At 41.3% G+C, this 13,935-nt stretch overlaps 1 protein-coding gene across 2 annotated transcripts in view; it reads right to left on the bottom strand.

Moving 5' to 3' along the window:
* Positions 1–13,935, bottom strand: part of LOC124777746 (dynein axonemal assembly factor 5) — a 98,700-nt gene that overhangs the window by 37,667 nt on the left and 47,098 nt on the right. The window lies entirely within an intron of this gene.

Genomic DNA, 13,935 nt, shown 5'->3' with positions numbered 1-13,935 from the left:
TTGCGATTTTTCTTTTCATCAATACACTACACAAGTAAGTTTGTTTCTTGCATTACGAATTCTTGTGTTATTTAAAAATTCAATGCAAAAACATCTGTGTTACATTTTTAACTTTGAGATCCTTTTCATAAATTATCACAGTGTTTAATCTCTTATTATGTGAATTTGTTTTTATGTTTCATGTTAACTATTTTTGATCCTCCAATTTACTGAACATGAAAATAGTACATGTTTAATACTAACTATAATACTAACATTAAAATTAGTGATAAAAGCTAGAGATTATTAAGTGTACCTCAAGGAAAGAGACAACACTGGCAAGTTTCATTATGTGAGTAATACATGGTTGTAAGATGAAGACCAACTTTATTAACCCAGTTTGGGAGAAAATAATGATACTATTCAATTGCCATGGCAACATTTTGGATCAAATATATTTCATATTTCCTACTTTCAGCAGATTATTTACCTTTATTCTTCTATATCCCACAGCATTTTCAGGATGGCAGTTTGAGTTCCATCAAACAATTATCCTGAAATTTCCAGGCTGAATACCAAATTTCCCTGAAGAAATTATTGTCATATGCAAGAGTAAGATTAACTTTACTAGTTTCAGTGGCCAGAAATAAAATTTTTAGATTTGCCTTGTACTTAATAGTGATTATCTCAAATTCAGCTACAGTTGAAAACAACATGTATACTAAACTGATGATTTTACTATTCAAGAAATAGTGTTCAGTTACAACACCTTGTAACACAGTTGCTGCAAGCAAATTTACAAAGGAAATGGCACGGCTAGTTGGGCGGGCAGATAGGGGTAGTTAGGATAAGCTGTGCCACGTACAGTCTAGAAAGGGGCCAGCAAAGCCCAGATGAATGTGGACCCAGGTGTGATGGAGGGTGGGCCAGGGGCTGAAAAAGTGGGACAGAGGAACCTGGTGCCAGGCACTAGTAGAAAAGCTGCGCACCATGGTCTCCAAGTTTTTGGTCACGCATGTCGCTTTGCAAGGGCTTTCACCTGTAATATACCCAAAAGTCCATGATGTAGGAGTTGCAAATTTTGAGGTCATAGGATAGACAGGATGACAACATGGTGAGTATCTGCCTCCATGTCAAGCAGGTGAACATCGGAGGTGACTGACAAATGGTGGGAGACCCAAGTCCAGGTCTGGAGCTCTGGATCAGCAGACTTCAAAAAATAAGTGGGACCCCATGGAGCACATAGTACATGATATGCTTTAAGACAGGGTCACAGTGTGCGTCTACACTGATGTAAGGAACTGTAATGGGAAACCTGTCCAAGGTGGGCTGTAATTCCATGTCAATGTGGAAACAGATTATCTGTTGGTCAAGTTCCAAGATTACACAAGAGAGGACAGCTGCATCTGTGTGTTGTGTCATGGGCTTGCGTTTAATAACATAACTGTAGGAACTGAGGAAAAGTGCATGAGACTGAAGTGATTTTGCCGTCAACTTGGGAAGCTGGAAGTTTGACCCAGAGAGAGCTACCAGTGTTTTGTGGGTCCATAATGAGGTAAATTTGGTCCTGTAAAGGTAAATATGAACTTCTTGATGGGAAAGACAATCATCACAGCTTCTTTTTCAACCTGCGAGTATTTATTTTGAATGGGTGTCAGTGTCTTTGACGCAAAGGCAATCAATTGCTCAGTACCATCACTGTTCCTATGCATCAGCATTGCACCAATAACACAGTGAGAAGCATCAGTGGCCAAATCGAGTGGATGTGATGAGAAAATGGGTTTAAGGATGGGTGCTGAGTGCAGCAAATGCTTCAGCTGTGTGAAAGTATGCTCACAGGCAGCCATCCACTTGTACTGAATGCCCTTCTTCCATGATTGGTTGAGTGGGCGCATGATGTGGGCTGCTTGTGGGAAAACTTCAAATAATAATTCACCTTTCCCAAAAAGATTTGGCAATTCCTGTAAGTCTTGAGAATGGGGAAAAGAATCAATAGCACATATGTTGTGGTCAGTGGGCTAGACTCCTTCTTTGTTGAACAAATGTCTGAGGTATTCTACTTGCTCCTGAAAAAACTGTCATTTTTGAAATTGGTTACTTGAGCCGCACATCACGCAATGTAGCAGAGGATACAAAGGTGAAACAGGTGTTCCTGCTGTGTAGTGTATGTGGCAATTGAAGTCATTGAGATTGTAAGTACAAGAAATGATGGATATAGTTAACTGTTCCAGTTACATCTGGAAGATTGATGGAGGTGAAGAGATCACAAACGGCATGTACTTGTATTTGTATAAGCCAAAAGGCATGGTGATGACCATATGTTGCAATTGCTCATCAGCGGAATCAGCAAATATACATCAACAACGTTTTTCCTACAAAAATATTCACTTCCAACAAGTTTTGCGAGGAGATCCTCTGGACATGGAATGAGCTAGGCATCCATTTGTGCCTGGACATTGATTATCATTTTAAAGTCTTCTCATACCCGGAAGGAGCCACTGAGTTTCTTGACCACTACCAGGGGTGTGGTTCAAACACTGGTTTTAACAAGTTAAATCACCCAGAGTTCATGGAACTGACTGAGTTTTTGATTAATGGCTATCTGTAAGGAGACGGAACAGAAAGTGCCTGGCAGAAAAGGGGCACTGTAGATGTACATAAGGATACATGAGCCAGAAAATCCATTGCGCACACAAGGCTACGTTCAAATAGAGGTGTGAAGGCGGTGCTGAGGTCATTGAGTTCTTGGAAGGTAATTGTGCCAGAGACAATGTGAACATTGTTGGTGATGGAGACTCCAAACAGTGAAAAGGCATCCGGGCTGAAAATGTTGCTGGCCAAGTGATTGTCGACAACAAACAGTATTATCCACCATGTGACCTTTTTGTAGGAGGCACTGATTGTAAACTGATCCCACAGAGGAATCTGTCACTGTATGTGTCCATTGTATGGCAGGGTGAGGCCAAGACAGGGGAAACCAAATGAGCATACATGTGGAGGTTTACCAAGGAGACTGAAGCTCTTGTGTCCACCTAGAAACGGACGTCCTGATCCCGAATTGTTAAGTTGATAACTTAATACTGTAAGGACCGCCTGGGGGAACAACTGCCTGAAGTTTGGGAAATGCCACATAACACATGTGATGAGAGGGATCCCATTGTCCCAACAGTTTTTGATAGTTTGGAGAGGCCCATCTTTCCAAAACAGGTGCAGCAAACCAAGTGATCTGGACAGCTACAAAACAGTCACAATGTGACACGTGATACTGCTGCTGACAATGACAGTGTGTGACTGGATGTCCAGAGGTCATGGGCACATCTGAAATTGATGAATCATGATGACACCATCAGTAAAATGACTTATGAGAATTCCATCCCCTAGGTGCTGGCTGGACAATTGTTACTTGGAGCTAGCCATGAGGTGTTCATTTCCTGCTTGCAGGATCTCAAAAGAGCATATGATGTTCAAAACATCATGCAATGCACGGTTGTCCAGTTTAAGGGCTGCAGTATGTACATCCAGATGGAAGCCAATTGGACCATGATCTCTCAAATCAAAGAAACCACCTGTGAAGTTTCGCATGCCCGGTTCAAACAAGTGAAATCACAATGCCGGCTCAATCCATGCAAGTCCATCATCCATGATCAGTATGACAGTTTGGGTCATTTTTGGCATCAGTGGAACTCAAGACATGAAGCAACCACATAGAACCACTGTGAATAATAATTCGAAAGCAAGGAACACATCTCCTCAAATATGAGTGTGACAGGATTTGAGAATGGACCCAACTTCTTTAGTAAGAGAAATGTCTACAGGAAAGCCCAAGAGAGGAAATGCAACCCCTGGAGAGAGCAATCTCTGGAAAGAGCGAGAGTTGAAATATGGCAAGTCATCAGGAACCAGAAATGTGGCAATGGGCTGTTTCCACCATTGCAAATATGTTTCCCAATCCTCTTTGGCATTGTTAAGTGGTGGAAACATGGGTGGGCACCACTCTGCTTGAGGAGTGAACATTGCCTGTACACGTTGGATACCCCGAACCTTCAAAAGCTGAATTTCCTGATGTAGCTATTCAGTTTGCTGCTGCTGTCATTGGTGTTGAAACTCAAACGTTCAGGGACTGGCCAATCAGTTGATGGCATGGACAGTGAGTCACCAAAAGTAAACACGAAGACAACAGAGGAGGACAAACAACGGTGACAACGTGGTGGAAGAACGAGTCCAACAAATAAACTGACATCAGAAATCTAAGGCGTAGTGAAACTAGAACCAAATAATTATGTGTAGAGAGAGCACTACTACAGTGCAGTGAAATCATGACTGACGGACAGAGTGGCTGTGCTGCTGGCTTTAAATGGCTGCCATGAGTACTGGTAGGCAGACACATTGGGTGTCTCTGTTGAGAAGTGCTGCAGCAGTGACAGCAGGACCTGCAGATTATAGCAGGGCCATCTAACTGTCATCGAGGTCCACGCCATCCACCAGGCTTTCAAGCTCACAGGGCTAGAATACCAGAAATTCCTGGGATTTTTGGAATTTCCTGACTTTTCTGGTAAATTAAGTTTCCCTGAGAAGTTCTGATTTTCCAGAGAAGCTACCACCATTATATTAGAGTGTTGTAGAAAAAAATTTCTCTCCATTACAGTTATATATGTTGTTTTGGTATGTGCCTCATTGACTTATAGATCGAGAAAGTTGACAGTCACAAGCATATTCTCCTCTCTAATGGTTATGGCTGTACCCTAATTAAAGCCTGGAATGCACTTGTTAAGATTCAAAAAGCCTCAGATCAGTTTCAGCCCTCTGCCACCATTACAAAACCTTGTAAAATATGATACTTTATCTCTGAACATGTTGATTATATTCTTACATAGAAGTTAGGTGGTTCCCAACCAAGGAGGTAATGTCTTGAGCAGGTTCTTAATCTGACTAGGCATATCAATCTGAACAAACTCACACTGAAGGCAAGCCTTGCATTAGTCTAACAGCAAAAAATAATCATTTCCACCAAAAGGAGGTGGTTAGGAAGTTACCACTGAGTTACTACTTAACACTCGTAAAACAGTGTTTGCTGCAAAATAAATGGCCTTTAGTGACAACGAGAAAAAAAAAAAGGTTGGAGAAACATGGTCTTCCCATGGCTGTGCACTGGCACCACTGATTACTATTACTACACAACTGATCCACCATTTAGGCACAGCAAAAGTTTTCTGCAAAAAGGGCATCATATTCCTGTTCAGAGTCAGGATTGGAACAAAGCAGAAACTGCACACTATAAGCAATGTTACTGATCATGTAACATAGTGCTAGGGTGGTAAGTACGATTTTCATTCTTGCCATGTTGGGTCACAGCCACTTGTATGATAGGTTTGCAGTGTTTGGCAGGGTGGGAAAGTATGTTGAGTCACTGTCTTAATGATAATCATGATCTGATGATAGTGACTCTAGTAGTAACCTTCCTTCTGCTCACTGCATTATTACAACAGCTTTAATTCAATTTCACAGTCATTTAAAAACATAAACACTGCTTTTGAAGATGGCTGTTTCTATAATAGGCTTTCAGGAATCATTGTTACTTCTGCGTGACATACTATTAGGTGCACAGTCTTAGGTTGGTATGACCTGATGTCAGACGTAAAAAATTCCTCCTCAAGATGCTCCATAACATGATAATTTCTGCTCTCTTTCTCACCCAAGACTTCCCTGAACTGAGTGAACTCCCTGTTAGCAACAAGCTTTAGATTTTGTGCCTACTGTGCTCTGTTTATGAAAACCACCAACTTTAGTGTTTTAACCAATATTTTGTTACAAGGGTTATTTACCATAATTTTATAATGATTATCAATAGACACTGGATTATATTCATTATAAAAACCTTGAAAATGCAAGACCAAATAATAAAAAAACATGATAGTTACTGCATGCATTATATCTCAAAGTCGAACCTGTGAATATCAATTATGAGGAAGAGCGCTGGCCATGGAAAAAATCAGTACATTTAGAACGCTGATATCATTTTCTGAATACTTTCTGGTAGATGTTAGGAAGGGGACCTTTCTGGGATTATTTTCTAAAAATTTGCAAAATGGGGAAGCATACCATATTTCAAGAGTTGTTCCTTCTTTGCTATTGTTGTCAGTAACAAGCGGATGGGATGCGAGTGAGTCGCAGAAAAACAATCGATATGTACAGGACCAACTTTGATCTATATCGCATGCAGAGGGGCACACTCAAAAGCTCCATAATATTTTATTTAAAAAACAACATACAATCATGAATTTTTTTGAACATCATTAACTTTTAATTAATACTATTGGACCAAAGCATCATTTACAATTTATTTTACATTTTTTTTGCTGTTTTAAGCATAACTGACCAAGTACTGTTCCAAATGTTTGGTAGTAAGATTGTGTCTTCGATCACTCAAAACATTTTTATAAGCAGAAAAGAACCATTCTACATCAACTGAGGTAACTGGGCAGTATTTGAATTTGGGTGCTATGTTGGCACTTATTGTTTCTGGTTAAAGTTCACCCATCCCCTTAATAAAACTATCAATTTGGCACAAGGGTTCAAAGCCTGGGCTATTGTTTAAAATGTTTTCAAACTTTTCTTTAAGTTTTCTTGGGAATACCTCCGGCAATGAAGAGTTCACTAGAATAATTTTATTCATTAACTGAATAGATTCATTCAACGCCAAACCTTGAGTTTCAAGCTTTTTAGTACTTGCAGATATATGGGAAAAATATGTGCTAATCACAGCAATGTCTTTTGTAATACCGGAATCATTAAAAGCTTCCTTGCACTGGAAAACTGCCAAAGCCTCTGTACTAATGAAGTCATTTACTACCCCTCTAATGGTCTCGAAATGTTCATTGTAAAACAACACAGCTTCGATCCACATACCCCAATGAGTTACCACTGGTTCGGGAGGTAAAGGCAATTTGGTAGTTTTTCTTTGTAGGTCTTGATGTGAACAAGAGCCTTTAGAAACAGTTTTTTGTGGGTAAAATCAGTTTATTTACAGTCACAAATGTGGAACGTACTTCTTCAGCAAGGTGATGTACTCCATGAGCAAAGCGTGTCACATGAATCAAATTGGGATAAAATACTTTGAGGGCTTTCCCTGTTGTTGTTGTTGCTGTTGTTGTTGTTGTCTTCAGTCTTGACACTGGTTTGATACAGCTTTCCACACTACTCTATCCTGTGCAAGCTTCTTCATCTCCCAGTACTTACTGAAACCTACATCCTTCTGAATCTGCTTAGTGTATTCATCTCTTGGTCTCCTTCTACGATTTTTACCCTCCACGCTGCCCTCCAATGGTAAATTTGTGATCCCTTGATGCCTCAGAACATGTCCTACCAACCGAACCCTTCTTCTTGTGCCACAAACTCCTCTTCTCCCCAATTCTATTCAATACCTCCTCATTAGTTTCCTGCTAGGGAGCAGCATCTGAAATAAACACAAACACCCTTTCATTTGCAGAACATTCTGGAAATATTTTTCTAATATCCTCATTCACAAATCTGGTGATCATAGAATCATTTACTTTTTCAAATTCTTTGCTGGCCACTAAATAGCAAGAAGAAGGCCCTTCTTTTAAAGCACCAACAATTAAACTTACAATGTAACAGCCACAAATGTCTGTAGTTTCAATCACTGAAATCCAGATAATGGTGTTCTTGAGTCCAATGCATATTTCTCACAGAACATATACGTAAATTGTCAGTATGTAATTTTTAGGTACAGTGTTGATCCATCTGGTATATTTTGATTTAAGTAAAGTTTGTGCATGAAGGCTTTGAGAATAGGGCTTGTAAGTTTGTGAAGACAAATATTGCTTTCAATGGATGCTTCATATAGATCCCTGTGTAACCGACTTTTTTGGTTACCTTTGGACACATCCCTGCTATTGCAACTTGCTGTTGTCAGAAGTTGTTGTCTTGGTCCTTTCTTCTGCATATGAAGACTTGACTCAACAATATAGAACAATTCTGTCATATGTAAATGTTCCAGGATGGTCAGCTATCCACGAACCATTTCTTTTTTCGGGCGACATGGCGCACAACCTGTTACACAATACAGTTTTAAACATGTTCATCTGTGTACAAGTAAATTGGAAGCTAAACAGAAACAATGGACATGGGACTAAAAGTTTGTGTAGTTTAATTTAATTGTTGCCGACACGTACGGTATGACAATGGAGGAGATTAACCAGGGTTGCAAGCGCAGGAGAATTAACATGTGGTCAGGTGACTGGGTGTCACTTGTGTCATACATCTGTACACGAGTTTTCCACACTCCTAAACAGCCTTAGGTCCACTGGTTCTGAAGTGATAGTGAAGTGGAAACATGAAGGGACACATACAGCACAAAAGCATACAGGCCGACCTCGTCTGTTGACTGACAGAGACCGCCGACTGTTGAAGAGGGTCATAATGTGTAATAGGCAGACATCTGTCCAGACCATCACACAGGAATTCCAAACTGTATCAGGATCCACTGCAAGTAGTATGTCAGTTTGGCAGTAGGTGAGAAAACTTGGATTTCGTGACCGTGTGGTTGCTCATGGGCCACACATCATGACAAACGATGTCTCGCTTGGTGTAAGAAGCATAAACATTGGACTATTGAACAGTGGAAAAATATTGCGTGGAGTGATGAATCACAGTACACAATGTGGCAATCCGATGGCAAGGTGTGGCTATGGCAAATGGCCGGTGAATGACATCTGCCAGCGTGTGTAGTGCCAACAGTAAAATTCGGAGGTCGTAGTGTTATGGTGTGGCCATGTTTTTCATGGAAGTGGCTTGCACCCCTTGTTGTTTTGCATGGCACTATCACAGCACAGGCCTACATTGATGGTTTAAGCATCTTCTTGCTTCCCACTGTTTAAGAGCAATTTGGGGATGGTGATTACATTTTTCAACATGATCGAGCACCTGTTCATAATGCACGGCCTGTGGCGGAGTGGTAACACAACAATAACATCCCTGTAATGGACTGGCCTGTACAGAGTTCTGACCTCAATCCTATAGAACATCTTTGGGATGTTTTGGAATGCTGACTTCGTGCCAGGCCTCACCGACCGACATCGATACCTCTTCTCAGTGCAGCACTCCACGAAGAATGGGCTGCCATTCCCCAAGAAACCTTCCAGCACCTGATTGAACACATGCCCACGGGAGTGGAAGCTGTCATCAAGGCTAAGGGTGGGCCAACACTGTATTGCACGTCTATTACCAATGAAGGGCACCACAAACTTCTAAGTTATTTTCAGCCAGGTATCCGGATACTTTTGATCACATAGTGTATCTGTATGAGATCAGAAATGTCTTTGATATTGTAATATTTCATTAATGTAAGTACCTGCATCTGGGTTTCATGCTGGATTCCCATTTATGTTCGATGCCAAGGTGTTATTCCAGAACATGGAGAGCCCTGGCAATTCTGCTTGTGTGAAAGGGGGAATTTAAAGTAGACTGTGGCAGCAGTGAGAATTTGGATCGATGGGGGAGGCATGCTAGGCTAATCCGTGCAATTGTGTGAGCTGCCATGCCAAGGTGGCTTAGTGGTTAACGCACCTGCCTAGTAAACACAAGACCTGGGTTCGATTCCTGGACTTAGTACAAATTTTTACTCACCGCTTCAGTCTATATGTATAATACCAGAGAGATAAATATTTGTGTTGATCCATTAGCCTTCCAGAATGATGAGATCACCCACGGAATGCCACAAAAACATTCCCCACACCATAAAGCTCCATCCTCTGACCCGGACCTTCCCAATGATTGTTGCAGGGTGTTTGCTTCCAGATGTTTCTCAGTCTACACTCCAATGACCATATCAAAAGGCCACCTGCCATCAATCAGTAGAAGTCCAGTGGCGGCACTGGCATACACATTCCAGCCATCATCACTGATGAATAGCAGTCAGCATGGGTGCACGAACCAGGTGCCTGCTGGGGAGACCCATATGAAGCAATGTGTGCTGAACGGTTGTTGAGGAGACACATTTGGTTCATCTGGGCAGTTGGTTGCTTCACAGTTGTACATCTATTCGCCCATACACAGGCTTGCCGCTATCTTCATCCATCATCTGTGACCCATGGTGCACCACAGTTGCCTCAGTGCCTGTTGTGGATAGTGCCACTTTGGCATGCATGGTGTACATTAAGCACGGCAGCACGCAAACAGTTAACAAACTAACCCTTCCAGAAATGCATCCACCTGTAGCCCGAAAGGCAATAATGCTGCCCTTTTGGATGTCAGATGAATAGCTCCATTACCACAGTGCGACAATGACAGCACTGCTTTCCCCATCCCCCCTCCACATGCTTTATATACCCTCCACTGCTAGTGCTGCCACCTGCTGTTTGTCAGTGGTCATTGCACGTTAACATCGAATATAGGTGGTGATCACTTGAATGTGACTGGAGGGGTAGCTTGTATGTGTGCATTCAACAGTATGTGCCTAGAAGACTCATGGATGGATCCCCAACATGACATAACTGAGTTTTTTAGAACCTAACTGTGATTTAGATGTCAAATGCTTTCATCAGACCTAAAAATATACCCGCAATCTGCGTCCTCTGGTCCAGCAGAACAGTAAGATTCATGGAAGAACTGTGTAATTCATTTCACATCTAGCTTTTCTTCAAGTGAATGGGACTCATGCACATCCGAACTACATCTCTGGACACTGGTCTGAAGGACATTTATTCTAAAAAAGTCTCGTGGTTGTAGCCCAAAGCAACTGGACCCCCTCCTACCCATGTGCCACAGTTCACTTATATTGGAGACTAGCTTGTCCTTCCCCTTTCTATTTGTGTGCAATCCATGGCTTTTACGTTCATCATGGTTCATTCCACTTCAGTCTAGCAAATGTACTTAACTTAACTTTTCACACAGTTATTTAGCTCAGAGTTGAAGTCTTGAATTTCTTAATTTTCAAATGACCACTGTGGCACTGGCACTCTTGTTATGACGATATTCATATGAAATAGCTTTGGCAATAAGTATTGAAAACATATCACAGGGCTGTCTTGCTTTCATTTTTATACATGCCATTGACATTTCCTCTAGTCAAATGGTCATCTCTTTTTACATGACTGTTGAAATATTCCCCACCACTGCATTTAAAGCAGCACAAAAACAGAATGGCTTCGAATGTGCATTTTTATGAAAGAGAGTGGATAGGCTTTTCCAGGACTGCTGGCATGCGGAAGGAGCCCTTTGGTGCATTTTGGCATCAGAAATTTCTTTTTTGATTCTTAATCAGAAGTACTTAGACACAGTGCTTGCTTGCTTGTATTGTTCAGCAAACACCATAGTTTTGCATGGAATTACCTTTAACAACAATGTTGTTTTGGCCTAGTTGATTATTCTCGTCAAATACTTTATATTTCATTTCTAGTTCCTGATATTTCTTCAGAAGTTCTTGATATTTTATATTGATTGTTACTAAACCATCTGTTAGCACCCCCCCCCCCCCCCTTTTTTTCTCTCTTTAGCACTTATGCCAAGCCCAGTCATGTTCATATTACACGTACCACATCAAATAAAGACTGATGCCCAGCCACCGCCATTTCAATTTCAGTGGTGTTAAGAGAGAGCTCATTGGAGAGCAAGGAGGTGTCTGTTGTGTTTTCTGATTAAAGCTGGTTCTGCTTCAGTGCTGTGTGTTGGGTAGGAGACGGCCAGTTGAGGGTGAACAACCAATCTGTTAGCATGATAGACACACTGGCATGACAGACACACTGGACCTACACCTGGAATTATCGTCTGAGTTGCGATTTCATTTGACAGCAGTCACACTCTCATGATTATCCCAAGCACCCTGATTGCAAACCTGCACGTCAATCTGGTGATTCAACCAGTTGTGCTGCCATTCATTAACAGCAGTCCAGGGGTGTTTTCCAACAGGATAACACTTGCCACATATTGCTGTTGTAACCAAACTGCTCTATAGTGTCAACATGTTGCCTTGGTCTGCTCAGTCACAAGATCTGTCTCCAATCGAGCACATACAGAACATCATCGGACAACAACTGCAGTGTCATCCACATGCAGCATTAACTATCCCTGTACTGACCAACTGCAACAAGCATGGAACTCCATCCACAAACTGATGTCTGAAATCTGTACAGCGCAATTCATGTATGTTTGCATTCAACATTTTGGTGATTACACCAATTACTGTACCAGCATTTCACATTTGCAATGGTTTATCTCACATTTATGTAACCTGTGATCTTGGCAATGTTAATCACATAAATGTGTTACTAGACAAATGTATTCACGAAATTTCATTACTCTCCATTAATTATTTTTTGTTGTTGTGATATTGTTTCTGTCAGTCAATTTTGGCTTAATTTTATATATATAATTAGGGTACCAACACTTTCAGTCAACATGCAGGATACATCTTTTCATTCATTGTACATACATCGCTTTTTAAAGAAATTGTGATGACATTACATAAATAAGATCCACTTGGCAACATCTTGCAGAGTTGCCGTGAAGCTGTCAAAAATTTGGGAGCATTGTTTGACCCTTGCCTTATGTTCAAAGTTGACTGCATGGACACAAACATTAAAGCATGTGGCCAGAATGAGACCAACTGCAAATTTAATTAAAAGGACACAGTGAGTTGAGAGAGCCATCACTGATTCCTACTAATAGTAAGATATCTGTGTTAGTGATGCTGGCACAGCTCAATGCCTGTTTCAATGAAAACAGTTTCCTCGCGGAAACCCAATGTCGGTTTCAAAAAGATCTCAACTCCCCACCAGCTGTTACAGAATGTTTGCACAATGTCTGCACCTACCTATATGAAGAAAAGAATGCCGAGGGCATATTGTTATTCGAAAGGTAGTTTGGTTGATTTGGGGGAAGTGACCAAACAGCGAGGCCATAATCCCATCAGATTAGGGAAGCACTGGGAAGGATGTCAGCCATGCCCTTTCAAATGAACCATCCCAGCATTTGGCTGAAATGATTTAGTGAAATCACAGAAAACCTAAATTAGGATGGCCGGACATGAGTTTGAACCATCGTCCTCTAGGGTGTGAGTCCAGCTCTTGCTCAGTCGACGTATTTTTAGATCTTGGTTTAGTACCTACTTCTCTTGCAGCCACCAAGGGCATACAATACTATGCACACATCTCTTGGACTCCTGTCCACATACCTAGAAAGCTATAAATAATGCATAAACATAAATTATCAAAACAGGGTGACAAAAGTCAATATTCCATCTATGAGAAACTGTAATGCAGGGTGTGCCACAGGGATCGATACTGGGACTATTTCTTTTTCTCATGTATGTAAATCGGGTGGTGGTGTTTTTATTGTCATTGTTGTCATTATCTTCGGTCCAAAAACTGCTCCATGTACAGATTATATAACATTGGGCACAGGCTACAAATCTGTCTCACTCCCTTCTCAACCACTGCTTCCCTTTCATTCCCCTAGACTCTTATAACTGTTGAAACTTCCTGGCAGATTAAAACTGTGTGCCCGACCGAGACTCGAACTCGGGACCTTTGCCTTTCGCGGGCAAGTGCTCTACCATCTGAGCTACCGAAGCACGACTCACGCCCGGTACTCACAGCTTTACTTCTGCCAGTACCTCGTCTCCTACCTTCCAAACTTACTGTTGTCCGGTTTCTATAGAAGTTGTAAATAACATTTGCTCCCTCTATTTTACCACTGCTACCTTCAGAAATTTAAAGCTTTCGAAATGTGGTGCTACAGAAGAATACTGAGGATTAGATGGGTAGATCACATAACTAATGAGGAGGTATTGACTAGAATTGGGGAGAAGAGAAATTTGTGGCACAACTTGATTAGAAGAAGGGATCAGTTGGTAGGACATATTTTGAGGCATCAAGGGATCACCAATTTAGTATTGGAGGGCAGTGTGGAGGGTAAAAATCGTAGAGGGAGACCAAGAGA

This window comes from Schistocerca piceifrons, chromosome 2 (genome assembly GCF_021461385.2).
Source record: "Schistocerca piceifrons isolate TAMUIC-IGC-003096 chromosome 2, iqSchPice1.1, whole genome shotgun sequence".
Lineage (NCBI taxonomy): Eukaryota > Metazoa > Arthropoda > Insecta > Orthoptera > Acrididae > Schistocerca > Schistocerca piceifrons.
This window is presented reverse-complemented; position numbering and strand designations above follow the sequence as displayed.